The sequence below is a fragment of the Sorex fumeus genome, unplaced genomic scaffold, assembly GCF_029834395.1.
Source record: "Sorex fumeus unplaced genomic scaffold, SorFum_2.1 ptg000128l, whole genome shotgun sequence".
NCBI classification, from domain to species: Eukaryota; Metazoa; Chordata; class Mammalia; order Eulipotyphla; family Soricidae; genus Sorex; species Sorex fumeus.
The window spans coordinates 4,832,775-4,859,774 of record NW_026606185.1 but is presented as its reverse complement, the minus strand read 5'-3'; the positions used below and the strand labels follow the sequence as shown (position 1 = coordinate 4,859,774).

The 27,000-nt window shown below is 41.1% G+C and overlaps 1 protein-coding gene across 2 annotated transcripts in view; it reads right to left on the bottom strand.

Moving 5' to 3' along the window:
* Nucleotides 1–27,000, bottom strand: part of SYNDIG1 (synapse differentiation inducing 1) — a 204,967-nt gene that overhangs the window by 169,256 nt on the left and 8,711 nt on the right. The gene's annotated exons all lie outside the window — the stretch shown is intronic.

The following is a 27,000-nucleotide window of genomic DNA, read 5'->3' as shown; positions in this document are numbered from 1 at the left end:
ATAATTTATGAACGGAAATAAACATAAAGACTAAGAAATGGAATCCATCAATCACAGTGGTGAGAAAATTCGTCATTAGCTGCTGCTTCAACAGTGATCCTGTCATCTTGACCTAAGAAACACTAAGGCTGAGTGATTAAAGCAACAGGCATTTATTTATTTTCTCATAGTTCCGAAGGTGAGAAGAAGGGGTTTTCCTGACTTGTTTTCTGGGCTTCTTGCTTGCAGCAGGCTTCCTTCTGTGTTCCGGCAAGACCTTTGCTTGGGCCCTTGCAAGCCCATGGAAATTCTCTCTCTCTCTCTCTCTCTCTCTCTCTCTCTCTCTCTCTCTCTCTCTCTTCCTCTTTCTTAATGCCTCTAATCATGATGATGGTCCTATCCTCATAATCTCATTCAACCCTAATTGCTTTCTAAAGAATCTATCTCCAAATAGCTAGCACTACACTAGAGATTAGAAAGATATGTGAAGTTGGGGAAGGGGAGACACCAACACTCAACCTAAGCACAGTGAAAGCACAATTTTCAAGATCGTTAATATAATATATATATAATTATATATTTCAAAGCTGATCTAGAGACTGAATGGAGACACAGTACAGCAGATAAGGTACTTGCCTTGCATATGACCGACAAGGGTTCTGTCCCTGACACCCTATATGGACCCCGAGGTCCCACCAAGAATGAGCCCTGATTGCAGAACCAAGAGTAAGCTTTTAACACTGCCAGATGTGACTCCAAAAACATAAAAATAGAAATTGAATGGTCAAAGCCAAGCTGATAGTGCTAGTATAAAGTATGATACAGAATTTGTAATATACATAAACAAAATGTACAAACACATTATCCAGAGAGATTTCTGTTTCTTTTTCTAATAGATTCAAATTACTGAGGATGCTTGCTAGCTTAAGGAAACCTTTATTTATTTAATTTTTCTTGACATTCATATGGCAAACTTGTTAAGCCACCTGCTTCCGTTTTCAATTTGCATCACTAATTAGAAAACATGACCTTGGCCTCTGGGGATCCTGAGCATAGGGCTTTACTGTCAGATTCAGACCTTAAATGAAATTTGTTTTGTTTTGTGGGAAATGAATCTCCCACTGCGCAGGCTTCTGGGCAGAAATCCCACATTATGTCTCATGCTCCTCCCAGGGCAGAGCTGGTGTTCTGAGAGCCGTGGCTGATATGATCAGCATTTTAAAAGCTATGGTTTAACTAAGTGCACTGGAAGCCAGACAGAAGTCATGTCTAAAGCACAGTGCCCAAGCATTCAATGCAGACAGAACCTATGATACTTTTTGTTTTCTAAATAATGGGAAGTTGCATAGCATGAGAGTCCATATAGAGGCAAAAAGAAGAAAATGTTCCTCTTTCATTGACAACTAGAAACATTACACTCTCAAAGCTGACAGTGGAATACACAAATATCCCTCATGTTATTTGGAAATTCATGGTAAAAGCATCAAAACCAGAACTTGAGAGAAAGGAGTTCAATCCCGTTGCTTTCAGCATTATGAAGCTTTCCTGCCTGCCTTCCTGCCTGCCTGCTTTCTTCTCTTCCTCCTTTCTTCCTTCCCTCCTCTGGCATATCTTCCAAGTACAAGTATCCCAGTGGCATTAATATCTCCCAGTTATATTTATATATTTTTAAGAAAAATGTTAGGGCTCCTTCTAGGCATCTTTTTTCTTGTAGGGGCAATCCCAGAGGCTCCAAGGGCCCTTAGGCAACTCTTAACAATATTCTTTCTGGTGGTGTTCAGGGCAAGCCCTGTAGTGCTGGGTCAAGAGTTACAGCTATCACTCAGATGTACTGGCAGACTTCCTGCTGGGGAATGGGAGACTAGCTCCTCTTTTTTCAGTTTTCTTCTTGATACCTTTGACTATTTCACTTTCTACCTGACTAGTAAAGGGGATGAGAGTAGAGACCTGTGGATGATCCTGATGCTTCTAAATACAGCTCTTTGTATTAAAAACTTGCCTTTTTCTGAATCTGGAGAGATAGCACAGCAGGCAAGGTGCTCGCCTTACAGGATGATTGTAGGATAACACTGTTCTGCCCTTCCTGCATAGCCTCAGGAATAGTTGATAGTTTATTGATAGTTTATTAGACTGAGGTAAAGAGAAAAACACCTTAAGGAGATATTTTGCCTGGGGCAGGCAGGAAGGGCTTTGTGGGCCCTCAGGAATTCCTTTCTTATGTTGATTTGGTCACCTGACTGGGTGGAGTGAAAGCCCAGACTGCAAGGGAGTTGGAGAGAGAAGGGAGCTGGAGAGAGAGAGAGCAGGGCTGCAAGATGGACCACAGAGAGTCTAGCAAGGGGAATGTGTGCTTGAGAGAAACTAGGCCCTCTGTAACATAAATTTCTTCTATGGGATAAACTTCCTTGTAATAAACTGCTACTAAGATCAACTGGCCTGGCCCTTGTCTCTTCCTTCGTCTGCCCTTGGCCAACAGCCGTCCGGATCCAGGCCACACACAGCGGCTCTAAGGCACTGAACGAGGGTGGTGAGATAGAGCTGTCCAGAGTGCCCAGGAACACACAATCTTCTGCGTGTTTAGTTTTTTACAGATGATGACCTGAGTTCAATCCCCACTACTCCAGAGTCTCCAGGGTTTGGGGCCAAAACTAAAGAGTCATTAAAATTAATAGCACACTTTCAAGGTATATGATCCCCTCTCTGTTGGCTGATAATCAGGAATCAGGTTTACCTATATTAATATCAACCATTCATAAAGAGTTTCATCTTGTTCTACAGAAATTTTTGGTGACAGAAATGGGCACTCCTTACTTTAGCAAGAATGCTTTTTTGTTTTGTTTTGGTTGCTTGTGGGCCACAACAGCTTTACTCAGGGGTTACTATAGGCTTTGAACTCAGAGATCACTCAGTGTGCTTGGGAGACCAAATGGGGATGGGGTGCTGGGGATGAAACCCAGTCAGCAGTGTTTCAGCCTTACAGAAACGGCTTCTTTGACTTGTTTTCTCTCATACCAATAACGAACTTGCCTGCACAAGGCATGAAGAGTTGCTATATATGCATGTAAGATCTCTGCAAGTCTGTAGATTTGAACTTGTACTACCATCTGCTCTATTTCACTTCTCTTTTGTGTGTGTGTTAATTAATTAGTCAATTTCTTTTTCTTTATTTAATTTAATGAATCACTGTGTGATACAGTTACTGACTTACAAACTTGCGTGATTATGTTTCAGTCATACAATGATGGAGCACCCATCCCTCCACCAGTGCCCATTCTCCACCACCAATGTTCTCAGTATCCCTCCCACCACCCCCACCCCTTTCCCCCTGTATCTGTGGCAGGCACATTCCCTCTTACTCTCTCTCTCCTTCTGGGTGTTATAGTTTGCAATACAGGTACTAAGCGCCCATCATGTTTGGTTCATAGTCTACTTTCAGCATGCATCTACCTGGGATGTTATTTCATTATATTCTAAGAATATTTGTCCTATGCTACAGCATTGTAGATCTCAGTTCACACTGGCAGTTCTTATGTGTTCATAACCAAATGGCCTGATGCCATATACTGCAACTTTTCTGGAGTGGTGGAGGTGGGCATTGGTGACCTTAAAATTCTCCCCTTCACACCCTCCTGAATTGAACCTTGTCCTACTAAGTAAGAGAATAAAAGAGCTCCTAACCACCCACACCAGGAACTAAATCTGGGACTTCCATCCAGACCCATGCATCCCATTTCAATTCATAGTATGCACTGTAGCACTGTATTCCCGTTGTTCATCAATTTGCTCAAGAGGGACCAGTAACATCTCCATTGTGAGACTTGTTACTTACTGTGTTTGGCATATCGAATATGTCACAGGTACCTTGCCAGACTTTGCCATGCGAGCGAGATACTCTCGGTAGCTTGCCAGGCTCTCAGAAAGGGGTGGAGGAATCGAACCGGGTGGGCCGCCCTGCAAGGCAAACACCGTAAACACTGTTCTATTGCTCCAGCCCATTCATAGTATATGATCTCTAAATTTTAGCTAGGGCTTCTAGCTAAGCTCATTTTTTCAGCCCCTGCTGCTGATTTTCCTCACCAGCTCATCATTATTATTGCTAACAGTAAAGACATCAAGTGTTACTTCAAAGTCCCTCTATCAGGTTATAGAGACAATACAGAGGTTAAGGCACTCCCCTTCATGTGGTCAATGCTAGCTCAATCCCCAGCACCACCTATGGTCCTCCAAGCACAACCCGGAGTGATACATGAGTATAGAGGCAGAAATAAGGCTTGAACACCACTGGGTGTGGTCCAAAAACATTTATCAAAAAGCCCATGTATCTGTTTAACTTTAGTAAGAGCCCCTAAAGTCCCAAAGAAAGTGACTTTTACAAGTCTATCCCTCTGAGGATTGTACCTTGTCATGTGTGTGCAGCCTGGCACTCAAAGGGAACATCACCTGTCCTTGCAAACTCAGGCACTCAGACTGTTACAATTATTCTGAAATCTAGGAGACCCACATACACAATTAAAAACAATGACACTGAATAAAAGAAGAAGTTTGCTTGATTTACAGGACTGGGTGTCAACGACTTCGAGTATTTCATTCTATGCTTAAATATATATCACAATATTCTATGAAATATATGTCACAAATATGAGTGTCAAAGAATGAAACTCCTAAAAATTATGTGCTTATATAAAATAAGCTAATAACGAGATATGAAAAATTTACATTGTATTTGAACTTTAATTTGTAATTGTAATGATAATTTTATTTGAAGAAATATATTCTGCATGAAGCCCACAAAAACCTGGATCAAGTTTTTAAAGAAATTAAAAGAGACTGGGTGGAGGTAGTGAAAGAAAGAAAAGGATTAAAAAGAATCAGAAACTAATAAAAATATATTACTGAATAAAATATTTTTTAATTACTAAAATACAAGTTTTTTCCTTCACCTCTACTGGGAGTATTTTGATATAGCACACAAGGAAAAGCTATCACATGTGAAAAAACTTACTGCACATTTACTACAGAAAGGAGTAAAAATTACCATTCCCCAGTGCTGTAACATATACTTTTTCATTATTATCCAGGATCTCTTCACCAACTCAGCAAGAATGTGTATTAAAGACATTAAAGGGGCTGGAGTGATAGCATAGTGGGCAGGGTGTTTGCCTTGCACGTGGCCAACCTAGGTTTGATTCCCAGATTCACAGCATCCCATATGGTCCCCTGAGCACCACCAGGAGTAATTCCTGAGTGCATGAGCCAGAATGACCTCTGTGCATCGCTGGGTGTCACCCAAAAAGCAAAATAAATAAATAAAGACATTGAAAGACAGTCCCAACAAACCTAATCAGAAACATACCATCTACATCCAAGTTTGGTAGATGCCCAGGCTCATGCCATGATTTAAAATAGCACTTTTTCAGAGCCACCCCTTCATCTCTGTCTTTCATGATTCTCAGTAGCCTAACCAGATCTCATAACCAACCAGCACCCTGTCTCCCTCACAGCCATATCCCGCCTGGATTGGCACAGATGTCCCCACATGTAGCTGTTTCCCTTTGCATATGCCACATTCAGTCCTCCCAGGGAAAGAAAGACTACTTTAGATATATTAGTCATATCCTCTCCCTCCTTGGCTGGCAGCCTGGAAGGGTTCCCTGATGGACTCAGAATAAAGAGCCAAACCTCTCAGGCTACCGTTAGCTCTGGGTTTAGTTCTGCCTCACCCCGCTGCCCCAGGCCCACCTCCTGTCTTCATATCCTGTCCACTTGCTGGTCCTCCAACAGCGACTGCTGCACAAGGGCATAACTCCACCTGCTTCGCAAACACTGGCTTGAGTTCTGTCTAGTCCCCCACCCCACCAGGGCATTTGCATTTGTGCCAGAGCCTTTGCACACAAGCTGATCAGCTTGGGTCATATTTGTCATTAGTCTCTTAGCTCTAAAACTGCACTTTTTAAATGGGCTGTTCTTGGCTAACACATATATTCTTCCACTCTCCTCATATATTTGTTGATATATCTATGCTGTAGGAAATGTGTACCTCATGACAGTTGGAACTACAGCTAACCCATTGGGCTGGCCTGGCATACTCCCAGACTCTTCTTGGCAAATAATACTCAACTATTTCTCAAGAGAAAAATACTAAGCATTTATTGTAAGCTCCAACTTATACTCCTCTAGAGGCTGTTTCAAAGATTTGCTCCCACCTGAGCATGTGATTGAAGCCTGAGCACTCACAGTTTTTCATTCAGACACAGTCGTACACAGGCATAAAGGAACTGGCAGAGTGACAAGAGAAGAACAGGCACACCAGGTCATGCAGCCATTACAAGGTCTGACTTAACTGGTATAGTTTAGGAGTGTTGTCCAAGCTCCAGTGGATATTCCTTGTTTAATGACTCAGCTTGAGTGATTAAGGTCAGCACACCACCAGTACTGAGTGTGAACTTAGTCTCTTACTAGTAGAGGCATCCAAGAAAATAGCATCCTAATAAAAATAGTTCCTTATGTGAGACTCTGAGAAGAAATGATCTAAAAATATTGAGGTACTTATTCTAAATGGTAGCTTATCATTTCTAATGAACACTTGATATTGGAGGGGAAATTCAATTAAAATAGATCCACTTAAATTAGTAACTAAATTTTACAATAGTGGTGAATGTTTTTGTGAGTTTCATACCAGAAAAAGAAAAACCCAAACTACAAAAGTGAGTTACTTTAACCTTTAATGGGATCTAGATTATAATTATGAAATTATGTTAATTCTCAGAGCAAAGAATGATGGAGTATTGTTTCCATTTTCTAATCTAGTTAATTCTTTTCAAAAAACTGACCTTAAGAACAATGAAAAAGTAATGATATTTGCAAAAATACTTAAAATTTCTTTCCCTAATTTTTATGGAGACATCTCAATAGCCTGATAACCTTGGTTTGCACAATGCAGGACCTGTGTAGTAGATTTCTCTTTTATTATTAATGGGTGAGTATGGTGGGACTATTCTATGTTCCAGGCCCAAATGAAGCCATTCCCCGAAAGCAATACCTGCGATGCCTGCCACTGAGCAGGTTTTCTCTGTTCAGAGAATCTAACTGGTCACTGGCAGTTTTGGCCACAGGGTAAGAAGAGGGACTGGATGCTAAGAGGGGGACATGGAGAAACAAGCTAAACAGGGTTCAGGGAATCTTTAGCTCCAGAAAATAAAGACAGTATAATATTTCATGACTCTCCCCACAATTTATTACACTCTCTCGGCTCAATAGTGTGGAATGGGGATTATACAAAACCTGACTCGGTCCAACTCTGCAGAAAATAGAAGGCATTTTCTGTCCTTTAGTCTGCAGTTGGGGTGACTGGGAGGTTTTGCTTTTTATTTCTCTGTGGAACTTTATGGTTTACCAAAGTCTCCCAAGCAGGATGAAAATACACGTGTTTCAGCAGCCATGCTTGGGACAAAGCACAGAGAAGTATCCAGAGCTTACCATCCCAGCCTCCCTGCCCGCCTCCTTCACACTAGATGGGGGCTGCTTTCTGAATTCAAAACTGCTGTCTGGCAGAGCCCCAGCCTGCCCACTGGAATACCTAGCAGGGGCCGGCAAATAAGACTGAAAGGGGCTGGTAGAGAAGGCTCCACTCTACCCGACATCCAGAAGCTCAATATTTGGGGCACAACCAGTCCACAGCCACAGTCAGAGGGAGCTGGGCTGGATCACATGGACCCTCATTTCCTGGGGATCCCAAGCAGACCTGAGTTTCGTCCCTGCCAGGTATGCAGATAGACAGAAGAAATAACATCCTACACCAGGTCCATAGTGTGGTATCCATTTAGACTTACTTTTATTTCCTTCATTCTCCTGCAACATCTTTGATTCTTATATCTTCATCTTCTGGGATTTTCTTTCAAAATCTACTAGCACTGAAATAAAGTAACAACTTCCTGAGGGGGAATTCTAGCATCTAGTTTTTTGCTGTGCTCCCAGAAAGCACAAGGCATGTGCTTGGTACTCAATGGCTTGTGACTCAGAATATAAAAAATGAAGTTCTTTGACATAACCACACTCCAAATATTCCTTAAGTGTTCCAAGCACTGTTGAAGTCATGCCATTAGCTAGCATAACAAAGTTTCCTATTTCATCGTTTAATCTCTTTTGTTGGGATGGGGCAGCACCTGACAGTGCTTATGGCTTACTCCTACTCTGTGCTCAGAGATCAGTTCTGTAGGACTCAGGGGACCATATGCTTCGCCAGGGATAGAACCTGGGTTGGCTGTATGCAAACTAAGCAACTTAATTCCTGAATATTAATGTCAGGGACCCACATGAATCCAGATAAAAGGTGTCACTACAGACATGTGGAGTGTCCCCGCAAGTTTCAGGAGTCCATGGCTGGGTCCGCCTTGCTGAACGTAACCCACTCGTGTAGCCGCACACCTTTTGCTTCCCCTGCACATCGTTCTGCACCGGCCAGTCATTGTAAGAATCAGAAGCTAGTAATGTCCAGGCAGGAACATCTGAGTCCTTCCATTTAAATCCACCACACCAGTCAGTCAAACTGCCAACTTGTCAGGTGTAGGTTTACATTGTTCTGACATAATTTGTTCTGCACAGACTCCAGGCTATTGGAAAATAGTTTGTGTCCACTTACATAGATCTCAAGTCACCCAGGACATACTTTACGGGGCTTTATTCAGCATTTCACTAGTCTCCGGATGTACAGCAGAAGAATTCACAAAGCTGATTGCAACTGATCTCACATTAACTCTGGCAAATTGGTTGGAATCTTAAGAACTAAATCTGCAGAGCCTTTTCAGTGAGTCCATCTGACTTTTCTGAAACATTTTCTGTAATCTCGGCTGCACTTTTGGTTCTACCAGCCTCTCCAAGCACCATACCTCAATGGCTAACCCTCAAATACTATCACATATGGGTCCATGGTGCTTAGAACTGAGCCAGCCTAAAAAATGTTGGGTCAAACCACCTTACATTCTCCTTTAGATCTCTTCCAACTCAGAACCTCCAAGTTTCCAGAATGCTGGGCACAATTTGCTGGCTTGTCCTCCAGCAAGGCCCTTCTGAGCCTTCAACACAGTTGACAGCTGAATTCTCAACATCACCTTAACAACAGCAGCTTCCTATCATCCAGGCCTGTTTCCCCAGAGCTGACTACGTTACCTCAACTAGCAACAGTTGTCAGGTGCTGGCCTCTGCTGTGCCTGAGAATGCTGAGAGGTGTAATTCTCTTTTCTCAAGACAACACCTTGGAGGGATAATGGGGATCCTTTTTATTCACAAGAAACAGACATGGAGAAGTTGAGTAACTTCCTCCGTGCTAAATGATAAGACAGGCCTCAGACTTGTGCAGACTACAAAGAAACAGCATCACATAGACCCCCACAACATTTTACCACTCCCCTCAGCCCCAGCCAACCCTTGCCCAAGCTACTGTAACTTAGTTCCTCCTCCTCTAAGTACTTCTTCCCTCCCCTTAAAGTAAATTTCATCCTTGCAGGCTCATAGGCAAAACAAAACTGTTATTTTAAGTGAACTGTTATTTTAAGTGAAATAGCTTCTATAAATATAACCAAGAAGCCAAAATGATATTCTTTACATATTCTTTACTTTGGGAATTATGACTTGGTTGTTCTTCACTCAGGCCTGGAAACAATGTCATTCCCAAAGGACCAAAGTTCTAAGTTCTCCACTGTGTGCTACTAACTGCAGTCTCTAGGGTTAGGGAAAAAAAAGAATAAAGGTCTAACAGTTTAGAACTGAGCCTTGCTGGCACCTGTGTTCCCAGGCTCCTCTGCTCTGATCTGTGGGCCCAGGTGTTCTGGGCCCTTCCCCAAGAGCTATGTTCATATACCACCAGTCAGAATGCACTGTGGAAAGAGCTTCTTGAGAAGGTTTTTAAACATCCCCTGAGGCTAAGCCCTCCAGAGCCACTCTCCTTTCAATACCCACAGCTGCATAGGCTGCATGAACACAGGAGTTGTCCCTGGATCACAGTCCACCAGATGCCACAAGAGCCAGTGCATGCAGCCATGACATGTACAGTTACAGACTCTGCTAGTGAGGCCGTCTTCACCAAAGCAGGCAAGGCCACCTTCTAAGGAAGGGGGTGCTGAAATGATCCAGGGGGACAGTATTAGCCTCTGATGTAACTGAGAGGCACTTCTTTTCTGTTCCCTTGAATTAGATATTTAAAGAAGCATTGCACGTTTGTGTTCGGTTTTGTTTGCTAGAAAGGAAGCAGAAGACCAAATAAGTTGAGAAACTCTGGCAGGTTCCCTAAAGAGGGAGGCCTTCTGGTGCCTCAGAACTTCTCTGGGCTCGGAAATGTTGGGTCAAAACGTCTTCCCTGGGGTTCACTGGTAAGGTGTGTTGGTGTATGGTCCTGTGTGGGTGTTTGTATGTACCCATGTGTGTCTGTTTGTGCCAGCATCTGTATGTGCTGGTCTTTATGTGTATATGCGTTATCTTTGCATGTGAATATGTGTATGTCCCATAGCAGTCTGTATGTATCTATGTTCATGTGAATGTGTATAAATGGGTGAACCTAAATCTGGATCAGTACATATGTGAGAACATCCCATGTGAATAGGTCAGAGCATGTTTGTGTCTGTCTGTGTGTGCACATGAAGGAACGGCGATGAGAACTAATTTCCAAATACTGTCACCAAAGCAGCTGGATGAGTTGCTCCGGGTCAGGGTACTAGGAGGAACGTTGATCTCCGCTGGCAGCTTTGCCTTGCCTGCGCAACCAGTGAAAGGGCTGAGTCACAGTGAGAAATGAAACAAAGACAGAAAAGGCTTTTCACATATTGCAGGGGGAGATCCTGACCAAGGAACCACACCCCACTTTTAGCATGGCAATGAGTCTTGATCTTTTATCTGTGCCCTGGCTCAGGACTGGTGTTTAGAGCAGGATCAGGTCCAGAAATGATATTTCTAACTGAGAAGAGATCTCTTCCATTTTTAACTCTGATTCTGCAAAATGCTCACACCTTGGTCCCACTTAGCTCATCGATATGACACCCTTGACTTGGCTATTGCATGTAGAGCTTTTAGCAAAGGCTGACAAGTGGGGACCCAACTTTCCTAATAAGAAATCAATGGCATGTACAGGAAAGGCTTCTTATGTCACAGAAGACTGTGAGCTCTGTAAGTCCCAGAATAGAAGAAGTCCTTTCCAGCTGACCCCAGCAAATTCTGACCTGGGAAAAGCAGATGATCTCTCATCACCTCACCCTAACATTTGTCTGTCTGTTCTGCCTTAAGCTCAGTGCATCCAAGTCAGTGCGAGCTCTAATTAGGCCACAAACGTATACCAAGCACTGATAAGGAAAAAGGATTATACACAAGGCACAATTTCAAACACCTTGTATATATGAAGGAAAAGAAATGGTTGCTTGGCACAGGTCTGAATGTAGCAACATGCATGCTGTTAAAGAATTCTAGGTGAATCTTATATATCTTAAATAAGATATATATATATAATAATACATATATATAGGCAGAGCGACAGCACAGCAGGTAGATCATTTGCCTTGCACACGGCCAACCTGGGTTTGATTCCTTCATCCCTCTCAGAGAGCCTGGCAAGCTACTGATAGTATCCTGCCCACATGACAGAGCCTGGCAAGCTATCCATGTTGTATTCGATATGCCAAAAACAGTAACAACAAGTCTCACAATGGTGACGTTACTGGTGCCCACTTGAGCAAATTGATGAACAATGGGAGGACAATGTAGTGCTACAAGTCTTTATATATAAACAAATATATATGTAAATGATATAAATGAATATATTATAAATTTATTATATGTTTATATATGTATATATGAATTAATATATACATACAAAAATATATTATATATTTATATATAAATGCATATTTATGCAACAATATTGTGCATAAATATATACTTGTATATATTTATGCAACAAAATTTCTCATCATATATTTCCAGTCATGCATATCAGTTATAACTTACTGTGTAGCAGCTACTCTAAGAGTGAGAGGGTAAAGTGAGAGGGTAAAAAAGCAACTGTTTTTTTCTGCTCACAACTACCTGGGTTTGCAGTGATTTTGAACTGGCCTGTATGATTCTTGGCGTATCTCTCCTGAGGTTCCTCATCAACCTGTAAGCACTGAGGCTCCATGGGAGCTAAAATCCATGCCCCACTGACATGAGTAATGATTAAGGAGAACTTTAGGCTGGAGTACACACCAGCCCAGCCAGGGTTTCTTCAAAGTTGATAGATGAGGTTCAAAAGAGGGTATTCAAGTGTATAAGGCTCTGGGAGGCTGAGCTCAGAGTCAGCGCTTTGTCATTCTCACTCTTTATGTGGGGGGTGCCAGACATGAAACCATTCCGATTCCAGGGAGTAGAGATGGGCTCCTCTTGATGGAAGGTGTGAGAATACCACAGTCCAGAAGGCCTCTGGGAAAAGCTGAAGGAGCCATTACCATTTAGTTTGCAAAATAATCTACCTCACCTCAAACACTCTAGAAGTATAAAGGGCAAGGAGATCAGCATGAGTATAATTATCCTACACAGATACACTAAGATATATACATAGATGCATATGTGTGCATATTTTTTAATGTATGCCCATATTTATTTAGCCTCACTGCATGTCAGTAAGTGTACAACAATCTTTGCAAAATGTTACCTCATCCTCATCTCAACTGAGAAGTAGAGAACCCAGAGCAAAGAGATTCCAGGATGGAAGATGGCCAGAGGTCCCCGGTAGGCCTGGCTCCCCCAACTTCTTAGAGTATTCACCCCAATAAATTTACAGGTTTAATAATATAACAACAGCATCTTTGCCTTTGAATGGTTAAAGAAAGGAAAGCTACAAACTTGCTTTTACTACATATTACATAAGACACCCTGTAGGCATATTATATGTCTTGGAACCAATCCCAGGTTATGTAAGTTTACTTAAGGTGACTAAGCCATATATGAACGTTGTCAGCAAGTACATGCTTTCAATGTCAGCTAACGAACTAATTCCCTTACTTGGCCCAGACTAGGGACAAGAATTGTAGTCCTCCTCTTTATGTTCCAAACACCCCATGTCTCCTATCCATACACTCTCTTATCATCTTGGTCCTGGATGTCAAAGTCTGTCCTGAGGATTAGCAGCACTACTGGAATCAGATATTATTAAAGATGCAGGATTTCTGACTCTCACAAGACAGACTGGACCAGAATGTTCTCTACAAACAGCCAGGTGTTATATGTTAGCATTAAAGTATAAGGAGCACTGCTTCAACAGCTGTTTCGGTAAGCAAAATGGATTCATTGGCTCTTTCAATATTATTGACCCAACACAATTTGCATTATTGTCCTTATTTGTGTCTAAACTACTTTTCCAATATTCCAAGGTGAATATACCATGCAGCCAAGTCGGAGAACCACCTAAACTCGGACCATTCAGAGTGAGGCGGCAGCAGCTCCCCCTATGCTTGGGAGGAGGGACCCTGACCTTGGCCCAATTCATCAGAACCTGCAACTTACAAACCATGATGCGATACAGAGGCTCGATCCTGCTCATTCTAGCAGAGCAGTTCAGTGGAATTCACCTTTCTTCTAGCTATCTGCCTGCCATTCCTTCAACACACAAACCACAATTTCAGAGTCACAGACAGTGCACTGAATATTGTTTTGAGTTCAGAAATATATATAGCCTTTCCATCCCTCACCTTCCTACACGTTCCATGACACTTCTCTCTGAGAAGTGGTTGAGCTTCACTGCCTGGGTGCAGATGCGGACAGGACATCAGCTTTATTTACCTTCACCTGGAGTCTAGGAAAGCTATATCCTCAAAGGGTTTCTTTCCTATGACTAAGTGTGGCCACAAAACTGGCTGTTAGCTGAAAGTTCAGAACAAATGACTTCTGAGCAACACCATCCACCTACACTTGCCTAGATCTCAGGGCTGTGATCTCAAGAGTGTGATCTGGGGCTAGAGGCAAAAATTTGGGGAGGTCATGGCCACCACTGTAGTCCTGCCTGCATAGCTACTGAGTCAGCGTCCAGTTTCCAGGCCTACATTCTAACATGTGGACCCTTTATCTTCTGTCACGTGTTGCCATGTCATTTCTAACTTATGTATTTACATGATGATCTTTCTATCTTAGGCATAAAAAAGAAAGAAATTTAAAATTAAGGAAAAAAGCTAAGTCCAAATCACAGTCACTGATATCTGTATAAATCTGGAAAAGTTATTAGATAAACTAAGAATATGAAACTTCCCATTTTTCTTCACCTCTCCCTTCTCTCTCTTCAGTGATTAATACTGGAGAATGAGTAAACGGAAAAGAAAACTATAAAATGTAGAATTCAAATATATAACAAATGCACCCATATAATAACCAACCTGGGGCTTTTAATCTATGCTGTTTCTTCCTGCACCACACTCTAAAATATACTTTTGAGAAATAATTTGAGATGCTAGCAATTTATATTGATAGTGGAGCGATAGCACAACGGGTAGGGCGTTCGCCTTACAAGCGGCCAACATGGCCGACCCGAGTTCGATTCCTCCGCCCCTCTCGGAGAGCCCGGCAAGCTACCGAGAGTATTCGATACGCCAGACACAGTAACAACAAAGTCTCCAATGGAGACGTTACTGGGCCCGCTCGAGCAAAATCGACGATCAACGGGAGGGCCTTTACCTTTACCTTACCTTAGTGAAAAATATCTAAGGAGATATGGAACAGTCGATATATTAAAATATGAACCTAGATACAGTTTTAATGAAAAAAAGTCCCACTTTTTACTTATTTGTGTTCTAAAGACCTATTATAAATAGAACATATTTTTCAATATTTGTAAAAAGATATCTTCCAAAGATGGACTCAGCAATATTTCCCACTCACAAATATTCCACACTGTAGTCTTTATAGCCCTCTCACTGAGAGAAGGGGCATCTGTGGCCCTCTCCTGGTACCTAGATAGGCACATGTGATCTCAATAGAGGCTGTGATAGATGCCACCTTCTGTGACTACCGAGGCTATGTGAGAAAAGTTCATGCTATTTGTATCTTTTACTACAAGAATCACACTGAAGCCCCAAGCATCCACTTAAAATATTTAGTACCCCGAAGTCACCAGAAGCCTCATGTTGCCAACTGAGGAAGTCCAGTGTCACCAAGGTAAAAGTCCACCTGGAGAATTCCTGAAGCTTCACAGAAGTACCAGCTAGCCCACAGATGCTCTGGTCTCCTGATCTTTCTGTACAAATCACTCTCATCTCACCTGAATGAAAAAAAACTGTTAGGTCCAGGTGACCCCTCCCAAACCCCAATATGCAGCAATGCACGCTGCATTGAGCAATGCATGCTAAGTTTGGTGTCAGTCTTACTTCAACAACAGTGAGTCACAGTGTCGTGAATTAAGTTTACCTTCTACAGTTCTCACCTAATTCCTGTGAAGAGCAAATGCCATTGGTGTGGACTGGGTTCTGAAAGCACCAGAACATAACACCCTACCATCCCCTGGTCTTGCTGACCTCTCTGTCCCTCCCCATCACCCTTTGCCTGGGAGATCCCTTCTACCTACTTCTTTGGTCTAACACTTCAGTATTTGGAGCCTCTGTTGAGATCACCAGGGCATCCCAGTTCCTCATTCTGACTGAGGTCTTTTTCCCATGTTCCAATTGTCTCCAGTTCCTTTCCTCAGGCAGTCAAGGTTGAAAGCAGAGGACCTTTTGGGGTGAGAGTGATAGTCAGTGGATAGATATTTGCCTTGCATATGGCAGACCTGGGTTCGATTCCTGGCATTCCATATGGTCCCTCAAGCACCATCAGTTATAATTTATGAGTGCAGATCCATAATGACCCCTGAATCAGAAACCCAAAGATGACAAGGCTAAATTCAGGAGAAACTTTGAGAAAAAGGAAAGGGAGGGTAGGAAAACTAAGTATACGGTATTCTTGAGTAGGAAGCCCAGGGAAGATGGAAATAATTTTTTTTATTTTGTTTTACTAGGGTTATGGGTGAGCCTCTGCTTAAGGCAAGCAAGATGGTAAAGGGGCTGGGGAAGAGTTTGAAAGAATTGGCTTCTGTATATCCTGGGTACATATTCTGGGCTAATTCTCAGGACTTTTCCCCCTGATGCCATTTGCTTCCTTCCAGTCTTACCCTGCCTACCTCTTTCCCTCTCTCCCTCTCTATATATCAGTATGGCCCTTGCTCCCTCCCCTCACCACCACCCAGTTTTCCAACTTGAACTGACATATAGCAAAAAACTCCACCAGACAGGGCCTCAAAGGGCATAGTGAAGGTTGTCAGCCTTTTAATCTCATCTCTAATGTCTAACTTGAGATAAAGCAGATGGTAGCTATTGAGATATGTTGAATGAATTATTTATAAAGCGTATCTACCAAATTGGGATTTAAAGTCAAAGCTGCCAGCCCTGGTAAGAGCGTGCCATGCTCAAGAGAGGGTGGGGGCTTCCTCAGCCTGGGGTCCTGAGCAGAAGCGCAGAGAAAAATGTCTAAGAGCCAGAAGACTGGACCAGCGGAAGTTGAGAAAGGGCAAAAATCAACTGACATGGACAATGTGCTAGGCTACAGGAAGAGGCTACAGGGAATGCAAACCAGAAAGATCAAATTAAAGCCTTTCAAAATCCGTTTGATGCTCTTCAGTTCAATCCAAATGCTAATAATTGATCAAGTAGAAAATTCAAAGAGTTTATGAACAAAAAATGAAAATTCCATTGGGTATTTTATCTGTCTTCCTGACACACATTTATTTTCTCCCTCTGTGTAAGAACTCCAAATTTATTGTTAAAGGCTCAAAGTATAAATCATGCATCCTCACACGATATGTGCAAAACACATACTTTGTACACATACATTTTATTCAACATCTAAGAGACTCCAGATTTCCCATTTCCCTTCAGAACTTATAAAAACATATAGGAGGGCTAAAGAGATAGGCCAGCTTGTATGGTGCCTGCCTTGCATGCAGTCACATGAGTTTAATCCCCAGCATCCCATATGGTCCTCTGAGCACTGCCAGATGTAAGTCTTGAGCATCACTGGAAGTAATCTAAAAACAAAACTAAAACAAAACAAAACAAATCACGTACACAAAGGACCATATTAGCCATCTATTTCTATAGATTTCCATAGGATAGTTCCATAGATTTTTTTACTTAACATGCTTTAAAAGAACTTTCATAAAATGTTTGTTTTCATAAATTCAAAGAGTGGGTAAATTTGTATAAGATAAAAAATGTAAAAGCTCCTATTTTTCATCTACTCCTCCTAGGTATATGCCATTTACAACTTGGAAATATTGACTTGCAAAATATTTTTTGGTTTTTGTTTGTTTTGGGATCACACACAGCAGTATTCAGGGTTACTCCTGGATGTGCACTCAGGAATTACTCCTGGCAGTACACGGGGGATCATATGTGATGTCAGGGATTGAAGCGCAAGTCAGCAACATGCAAGATAAAAGCCCTACCCACTATACTATCATTCTGGCCCCTTGCAGAATCTTTTAAATAAAATGTAGTCTCTACTACCCACAGAATAAAAGATATGTACAAAGCTTTGACAAAGTTTTCTTGACTGTCCTCACAGTACACCCAAGCTCAGTCCTGATCAATGTCAGGTTTTATTATAATAAGAATTTCATTATTTTAAGTCCTTCATTTTTTTCAAACATTTCATAACTTTAAATCTGAATGCAGGTATTTTGCATCTCTATTTAATGTGTCTTAGAACTGCTTTTGAACAAGGTCCTGTAAGGGGCCAAGGAGGTAACAGAAATATCTCAGTGAACCGTTCACAATTAAAAAAGGCTGACTCAATACTCCCCGCCACAGAAAAGTCAGATATATCTGTCTGAGAAGCCCTCACTGCTCTGAGCATCACTATCACTGAATCTGTGTATTTGGGAAATGAAACGTATCTTCTCTAACTTAACTCTGTATTCTCCGGATGAAGAGCAAAGATAAGCATTTTTGCAAACAGCTCACACATTAGTCACTTCCATTTCTTCTCCATGGCTCATGCTCAGGGTTGTTTTCTTATTATCTCTTCGAAAAATTAACCATTTGTAATACTTGTTGAAAAGGTATATTTCCAATTTATTTTAGGCTTTTTGATTTTGCCTAAAGATTTCACTACTCATGCATAACACATTTTGTTCATATCTATCAACAGTCTTCTCATTTGGACATACTGGTAAGATACTCAACTGCAGACTGGATTTCTTTATGCTTCATTTTGTCTTTATTTGTTATTGTTCCCTTATATATGCAGTCAAAAATTTCAAGATGTGAAATGAAATTAATTTTATATCCCAAATGCCAATTTCCTAAATTTCAGTGTCTTATCTCTTTCCACACCATTTGGGTATGGCCCACAAATCAAAACCAAACCATACAAAACCAAATAAGGTAAAGGTAAAGGCCCTCCCGTTGATCGTCGATTTGCTCGAGCGGGCCCAGTAACGTCTCCATTGGAGACTTTGTTGTTACTGTGTTTGGCATATTGAATACTCTCGGTAGCTTGCCGGGCTCTCCGAGAGGGGCGGAGGAATCGAACTCGGGTCGGCCATGTTGGCCGCTTGTAAGGCGAACGCCCTACCACTGTGCTATCACTCCAGCAGGCTGGAGTGATAGCACAAAACCAAATAAAGCAAAACAAAATACCAACCCCCCTAAGTAGCTAATTTTGTTTTGATTTGATTTGGTTTGGAGGGCTACACTCAGGTGCTATTCCTATTTCTGTGCTCAGGAGAAACCCCTGGCATATTATTGCCAAAAAGATCTCCAGAGCTTTTTTCAATATTTTTTGCACTGAGTATCTTTTCTTTCTTTCATATCATGTCTCTCTCTCTCTCTCTCTCTCTCTCTCTCTCTCTCTCTCTCTCTCTCTTCCCGTCTCCCACTCCCAGTCCATCTCTCTTTCCTCCATGCACAAGGCAGGTGGATATCTTCCCATGTTATTGATGAGAAAGCATTAGGTAGAATGACTGCATCTAAATGTGAAGCTTTTGGATCATCTGACACTTCGAAGACCTGTGAGCAAGGCAAATGAATTAACTACTGTATTTTATCTCTGGCTCCCTAATTTTTCAAGTTATCATTTTCTCATTTCATCATGTTGTTGACTGCCCAGAAGTTGGATTTATGCATCACATGTTTATTCTATTTTTAATTGTGTACATGTGTGTATATGTATTTATAGATAATATGTATCACATTTTCTTTATCCATTCAGTCACGTATGCACACTTAATGTGCTTCCATAAACTGATAAACTATCTACTTAAATAATGCTGCAATGAATATTGGGGAGCATATGCCTTTTCTTTCTGATTTAATTTGGGGACTATTACCAGTGGTGATCAGGGTGTACTACTGACTCTGTGGTCAGGGATCACTACTGGTGGGGCTCAGGGGACCACATGAAGTGCTGGGGATCATGCCTGCATCAGCAGCATGAAAGACAAGCACACTACCTGCCATACTATCTCTCTGGCTCACAATTCTTTGCTGTTGTTTTGGCTGTTTTTTGTTTGGGGGTCACACTGGGTTACTCAGGTCTTACTCCTGGTTCTGCATTAGGAGATCACTCCTGGTGGTGCCAGTATCTAACCTAGGTCAGCTGTGAGCAAGGCAAATGAATTAACTACTGTATTTTATCTCTGGCTCCCTAATTTTTCAAGTTATCATTTTCTCATTTCATCATGTTGTTGACTGCCCAGAAATTGGATTTCTGCATCACATGTTTATTCTATTTTTAATTGTCTGAGAAAAATACTTTTCATAGTGGTTGCACCAATTAAGTTCCTACAAACAATGCACAAGGGACCCACTTCTCCATTTTTTTTGACACTTATTCTTTCCTTCTTGGTTTCAGCCCATCTAACAGGATTCAAGTGGTATGTCACTGTAAGATGAATCTGCATTGACCACAACACCCAAACGGAGAGAGAGAACACAGGGGATTGCCCTGCCACAGAGACAGGGGGGGATGGGGGGATGGGGGTGGGAGGGATATTATCCATGGTGGTGAAAAATGGGCACTGGTGGAGGGATGGGTATCTGATCATTGTATAATTGAAACCCAAGCACAAAAAATTGTAAATCTACAACTGTAAAAAAATAAATAAATAAAATAAAGGGAAAAAAATAAAAAATAAAAAAAAAAAAAGAAAAGCTAAGCTGGGCTCCAGCATAAGTTGGGTAATGGACCTAGGGTGTTATATTATTTAACAATACCTGACATATGCTCCAGCATATTTGTTTGTGCAAAGAATGTTTTGATCTCCTTTGCCTATATCCAAAGTGCTGCTGAACTCAGACACATAAGAGAGATTCTTCAAACCTCACATTTAAGGCCAAGCTAAGAAGCTTCTGAAAGTTTGATCATCTACTCCAGTTCTCTGAGGAAAGAATGGAAAATTGCCATACATCCATTACTTAGGAACATGTATTTTACTCTTTCTTTGGAGGACTCTTGTTTTAGAGAAGTGATCTCTAAACTTGTTAAGATAATCATCTACCTCTTTTGAGTAACAATCAAGTTTCTTCTTGTTCCTCTATAGTTCTAATATTACAGTTCTATTTGATCATCCAGATTAAGTAGGGCACTAGCATTGCTCAACTATTTTAGTCCAAGAAATGGTCACGGTCACGGTCCTCCCGTTGTTCATTGATTTGTTCGAGTGGGCCCAGTAACATTGTGAGACTTGTTACTGTTTTTCTCATATAGAATACATCACGGGGCGCTTGCTGGCGAGATAGGTGGCTTGCTGGGCTGTCCGAGAGGGGTGGAGGAATCGAACTCGGGTAGGCCATGTTGGCTGGGTGCAAGGCAAATGCCAAAACAATGGTTAATTAACAATTGTCAAAATTCCCTTTGAGGCAAATTATTCCCTCCTTCCCTCCCTCCCTCCTTCCCACCCTTCCTTCCTTCCTTCCTTCCTTCCTTCCTTCCTTCCTTCCTTCCTCCATGACTCACATTCTGTGGTGCTTGGGGACTACTCCAGGTTGTGTGCTTGGGGGTCCACTCATGCCAGGGAACATGTATACCTGGGTCTCTTGCATACAAAACCTGCACTCAACCTTGTGCACTGCCTTTCTGACCTCAGTCCTTGTTGCTTTCTTTGTAACCCTAAATATGTTGCTTCTAAGAAGTCCTACTTTTAGTCTTTTCCACTCTGAGAGCTAATCATCTTCATTGAAAACAGAGATCTTATCATAGTGGCATCATTTTCTACCTTTTTACTAAGCCTGCTCAGAACAATCACTAGAGGACTTGTTAAGTGATTGCATACTTCATTTAAAATATGTATTAATTGTACTGTATTAGCATTTTTAAAAATTTAAAGCAAAGTTACACAAATGAACCTATGAAAAGAATAAAACATATTCTTACCAAGGTTCATTTGTTTATTTTTGCTCCATTTGGACTTTCTCAATATTTTAGAGTAAGTTACATTCTTCTTGGTAATTTGCCGCTAGTACATCTTTCCCAAGAAAAATAGCACATTTATATGTAACAATTTTGGAGTTATCTTCAGTAAATTTAACATTACTTATAATGTGAAAGTATGGATGATATAACTTTATCATCCATGCTTCAAGTTTGTCAGTTGACCCAATAATGCCCTTGTGAATTTGTTTGTCTTCCATCATAAATCAGTCTGAGGTTAAATATTGCATTTGATTTTCATGTTCTTGTAAGTTCATTTAACATTAAATATTACTAAAGCTTTCCTTTGTCTTTTATGTCATTGGCATTTATGAAAATAAAGTACTTCCCTACCTTTTAAAAATTAAAAAAAAAGATGAATCTGCATTTCCCCAATTATTATTGACGATGATTATCTTTTTGGTACTTAGCAGTCTTCTGAAAAAATGGTTTATTCGACTCCACTGACCATTTTAACATAGGTTTTATTGTTATTACTGAATTCCTGGAAGAACAGCTCAGAGTCTCCTGCCCCCAAGCCTGGCTGTCCTCACCGGGCCCCTTGGAGGGGGGTGGTTTGAGTTTCCCTCCGCGCCCTGAGCAGAGCCCCTGCGACCGAAGACCTCCAGAACCAGCCACAGCCATGCTGAGACAACTCTCCACACGTCCGGACAAGCCTCATGCATGAAGGAACCTGCCCAGGAACCCAGGTATGTGGATCCGGCGGCTGAGATCTCCAAGCCTACTCAGATCGGGATTGAGCATCCTCCATCCAGATCCCCATGTTCCAGTAGGCAGGCGTCACACCCACCAACTGCCCCCGGTGCCAGGTAATCCCATCAACAACCAAGCCCAGAGACTATAAAACCCAGCTCCTAGAAGCGTGTGGTTGCAAGTTCTTACTTTGGACAAACCGGCAGGCTATCAACTGTATAATGCCCACACGGCAGAGTCTGGCAAACTCCCCGTGACGAACTCAATATGGCAAATACCAGTAACAATGATGGGTCTCATTCTCCTAACCCCAAAAGAGCATTTCTCAGGGCTAGAAAGGAGACGTTACTGGTGCCTGCTCGAGGCAATCGACAAACAACAGGATGATCGTGATCATGATCGACTGATTTGTAAAAGATATTTATGCATTTTGGATATTAATCTCCTATTAGAGATTAGGTCTGAAAATACTTGCTCCCATTTGATAGGTTGCAATCTTTTTGTTGATAATTTCCTTTGTTCTAAAGAAATTTTTGAATTTCCTGTAGCCACATTTATTTTTGCCTTTGTTGCCATTAAACGTTTTGTTTTTGTTTTGTTTGATAGACACACTTGGCAGGGTTCAAGGCCTACTTACTCCTGGCTCTTCCCTCAGGGATCATTCCTGCAGGTGTTCAAGGCACCATCTGGGTTGTCCAGTAAGCTAGATGGAAGGCAAATGTCTTCCCACTGTGCTCCTGCCCCATTGCATTATCTTTTGGTCAAATCTAAAAACAGTCATTATTGACCCATGTTAAAGAATTTTCATCCTGTAACTTTTTCTTGGCATTTTTGTTTTCAGGTATTAAAACATTTAAGTCTTCAATCTATTTTGAAATAACAGTGTAAGGTACCAGCCCATTTTTGCTAGCACCATTGATGTATTATTTGTGTATTTATTTTTAATTTTTTTAGCTCAGTGTGTTACAAGTGATGCTAGGGACTAAGCCCAGAATTCCTGCATGCAAGGTTCTTGCCCTCTGAGTCATCTCCTTGGTCCCCTGCACCATATATATTGAAGATCCGCCACCAATGCTATTGATTATTCTTTGTTCCTTGGTCAATTAACCTTTTATGGAGGTTTATTTCTTGATTTTATATTTTTTCCTTGATTTTTAAAAAATTTCCTTAATGTAATTCACCATTCTGTTTGGCTATAATGTTTTTACATTGACTTGAAATCAGAAAGTATGGTTTCCAGCTTTTCTCTTCCATCTAAGGATACAAAGTGGAATACCATAATAAGAATATGTGAAACCATATAATTCACTGCAGCTTAAATAGACCTGAAGAGTATATTGTTATTTGAAGTAAATCAGTGAAAGGACAAATATTACAAGTTCTCACAAGACAGGGAATAGAAATTATCAAATAATAGAAAACCATTGACTCTAAGTGATAGAAATGATAGGTAAAGGTAAAGGTAAAGGCCCTCCCGTTGATCATCGATTTGCTCGAGCGGGCCCAGTAACGTCTCCATTGGAGACTTTGTTGTTACTGTGTCTGGCATATCGAATACTCTCGTACTCTCGGGGCTGGAGCGATAGCACAGCGGTAGGGCGTTCGCCTTACAAGCGGCCAACATGGCCGACCCGATAGAAATGATAACGCTATGGAAAAGGTGGAGTGGGATGGGGCACATTGAGAAAGTGAATTGTGGATAACTTAAGGGTATTGGTCAAGGGTCTTGGACATTTTGGTGGAATAGAGGTGAGGTTATTATATACATCAAAACCATAGTAGTTAATGCTAATGTATGCATGTGATCCAAACTTTAATAAGTAAATTAAAAGAAGAAAAAAGATTGCTTTGGCTACTTGAGGTCTTTTGTGACATCATACGAATTTTAGGTTTCTGTAAAAAAAAATTTCAATTAGAGTTTTGACAGGAATTATACTAAGTCTGTATATTACTTTGGGTAGTACAAATACTTTAATAATATTAATCCTTATAATCTATGAGCACAAAATAGCTTTCAATTTATTTTTATTTTTAATATCTGTCATTATTATGATTTTCACTGTATGGATCTTTAGTTTAATTTAATCCTAGGTACTTTGTTCTTTGTGATGCAATTATAAATTAAAATGTTTCTTAATGTCTCTCTTTTTAATGTCCGAGAGTTCTTTTTCTTTTGGTAGTTCATTTTTGGTGTATAGAAACACAACATTTTTGTATATAGATTTGTTTCCAGACACTTCATTAAATTTATGCATTAGTTCAAACAGTTTTTTGGTGGAGTCTACAATTTTCTACAGATAAAAAAATCATATATAAACAGTGACAGTTCATTTCTATTTGGAAGTCTTTTATTTTTAGTCTTGTCGAATTGCTCTGATAAGTTCTTCCCATCTTTTGTTGAATAAAAGTGATGAATGTGGAGCTGAACAATATGACAACGGGTAGGGCACTTGCCTTGCACTTGGACAATCAGGTTTTGATCCTGGTGTCCCATATGGTCTCTGGTGTACTGCCAGGAGTGATTCAAGGAGCAGCCTTGAGCACTGCTGGGTGCGGGGCCTCAAAACAAAAATAAGCAAACGATGTTGAAGTGGACATCCTTGTCTTATTCTTGATCTTAGAGGAAGTAAATTTTCAGAGTTTTGACAGGAATTTAGAGTTTTTGCTTTTGCTTTTAAGGATGATTTTAGCTGCACACCGTCACATGAAGTAGTTTACCATGTTGAGGTATGTTCCCTTCATAACCACTTTGCTGGCAATTTGTACCTTTTTTGTTTGGGGTCACACCTGGCTTAATTCTGGGATTACTCCTGGTTCTGTGCTCAAGGATCACTCTTGGAGGTACACAGGCAACAAGCAACCCTATGTGTTGCTGGAGATCAAAAGGGACTGACTGTGTGCAAGCCACATGCCTTAACCCCTGATTTCTCTCTAGTCTGAGGGGACATTGAAATGCTTTTTGTTCATCTATTGCAGTGTGATACCTTCATTTTATGGTATCATTCTGCCCTCCCGTTGTTCATCAATTTTCTCTAGCGGGCCCAGTAACGTCTCCATTGTGAGACTTCTTGTTACTGTGTTTGGCATATTGAATACTCTTGGTAGCTTGCCAGGCTCTCCAGGAGGGGCGGAGGAATCAAACCCGGCTCGGCCGGGCTGGCTTCACGCAAGGCAAATGCCCTACACTGTGCTATCAATTCTCAAATACAGAAACATCCTTATCTCCTCAGAATAAATAATACTTTTGCTGGTATATGACTCTACAAGTATATTATTGAATATAGTTAGCTAAATTTTAAGATTTTTTACATTTATGCTAAGTGAGATATTGACCTATTTTTTTTCTTGAGATGTCTTCCTCTGAACGTGGCAATGGAAGAATATTGAATTTTTAAAAGTTGCCTCCTCTTATGTTTCATTCTGGTAGCACTGTAGCACTGTCCTCCCGTTGTTCATCAATTTGCTCGAGGGATTTGGTAGAAGAAGTGAACCCATGTCATCCTGGGATTTTATTTGATAAGTTCTAGAACATTTTTAGATCTTGGTAAAAAGAATGACACAATGTTTCTACCCAGTGTTCTTATCCAGAAGTATGTTATTTTCCCCTTATCCTCCACTTATTTATGTTCTTTATTCCAAGAATATATTTACATACTTTAGTTTGTACAGATGCTAGATGATTCTTGCCAAAGTCATCACTAAATAGCACATTTTCTGGTGTTTTTGCTAATTTCAGACTGGGATGGCAGTGGAAAGTTGTGGTGGTGGTGGTGGTAGTGGTGGTGGTGGTGGTGGTGGTGGTGGTGTCAGTACAACCATACAGAATCAGGAACTTGAACTTCGTGCCAGGAAGAGGAGATGACTGAACTGAGCCATGACAAGATTATCAAAAGGAAGTCAAGCTAAGATGGAGAGAAGCCTGGGAATATACAGTATGTATGCATGTAGTGTGTGAGGTCAGGTGTGGACCTAGATAAATAAGGTGTGTGGGGGGAAAGGATGTGGTGATTAAACAAGACAATCATTAATAGCTCAGATTATTCCAGTTAGTCTTACTAAGTCAATGGAGATGAGAATCCAGTGAAGAGCTTTGAAGAAGGACCACTGAGAATTATGGTCTTTTATAAAGTTTGTTCTCTTACAGTCCCGGAGATTACAGGTGAAAAGTACCTAGAAGCAGAAAATGAGATGGAGAAGTTTCTACTGTGGACATGTGAATTACTTCCTGTCATTATTAGAGATGGGAATTTGGAAAGGGACTCGCAATATTTGTTCTGGGGAGGTGCCAGAGAAAGAATTCTCCGAGGGGGTACTCAATGGAGATGCCAGGGGGCATGTGGCTATATAAGGCTGAATCTCAGGGTAAGCTTAAGGATAGGAAAAATACATCGCAACCCTAGAGTCAGATGCATAAAAGTCACTGATAGTTCAATTAATATATGGAGACTAAAATAAGCAAAGGGCTTCTTCTGGAGAGCACTAGTGAATTCTGACAGTCATGGTTAGATGATTTCAAGAGAGAGGAAAGTGGGAGAAGGGAAGAAGAATTCAGAGACAGAAGTGTACAGCCAAGACTGCTCCTAAGATACTTTCTGGAAGAGGTTAACACATAAGTATTTTGGAGCCCCAAGCAATAACTGAGTCCAACCTGGTTTTAATCTCTAAGAAAGGCATGATATGGTCTTAAGGAGAAATGGAAGCAAATGTAAAGCAGAGTTCAACTCATTAAGAATAAATATTTGAAACATACAGAGTTCTGAATACAAATTCCAGAAAGACCATAGATTCTGGGCAGTTACTAAGGAGATCTCGGAGAGCCCGGCAAGCTACCGAGAGTATTCGATATGCCAGACACAGTAA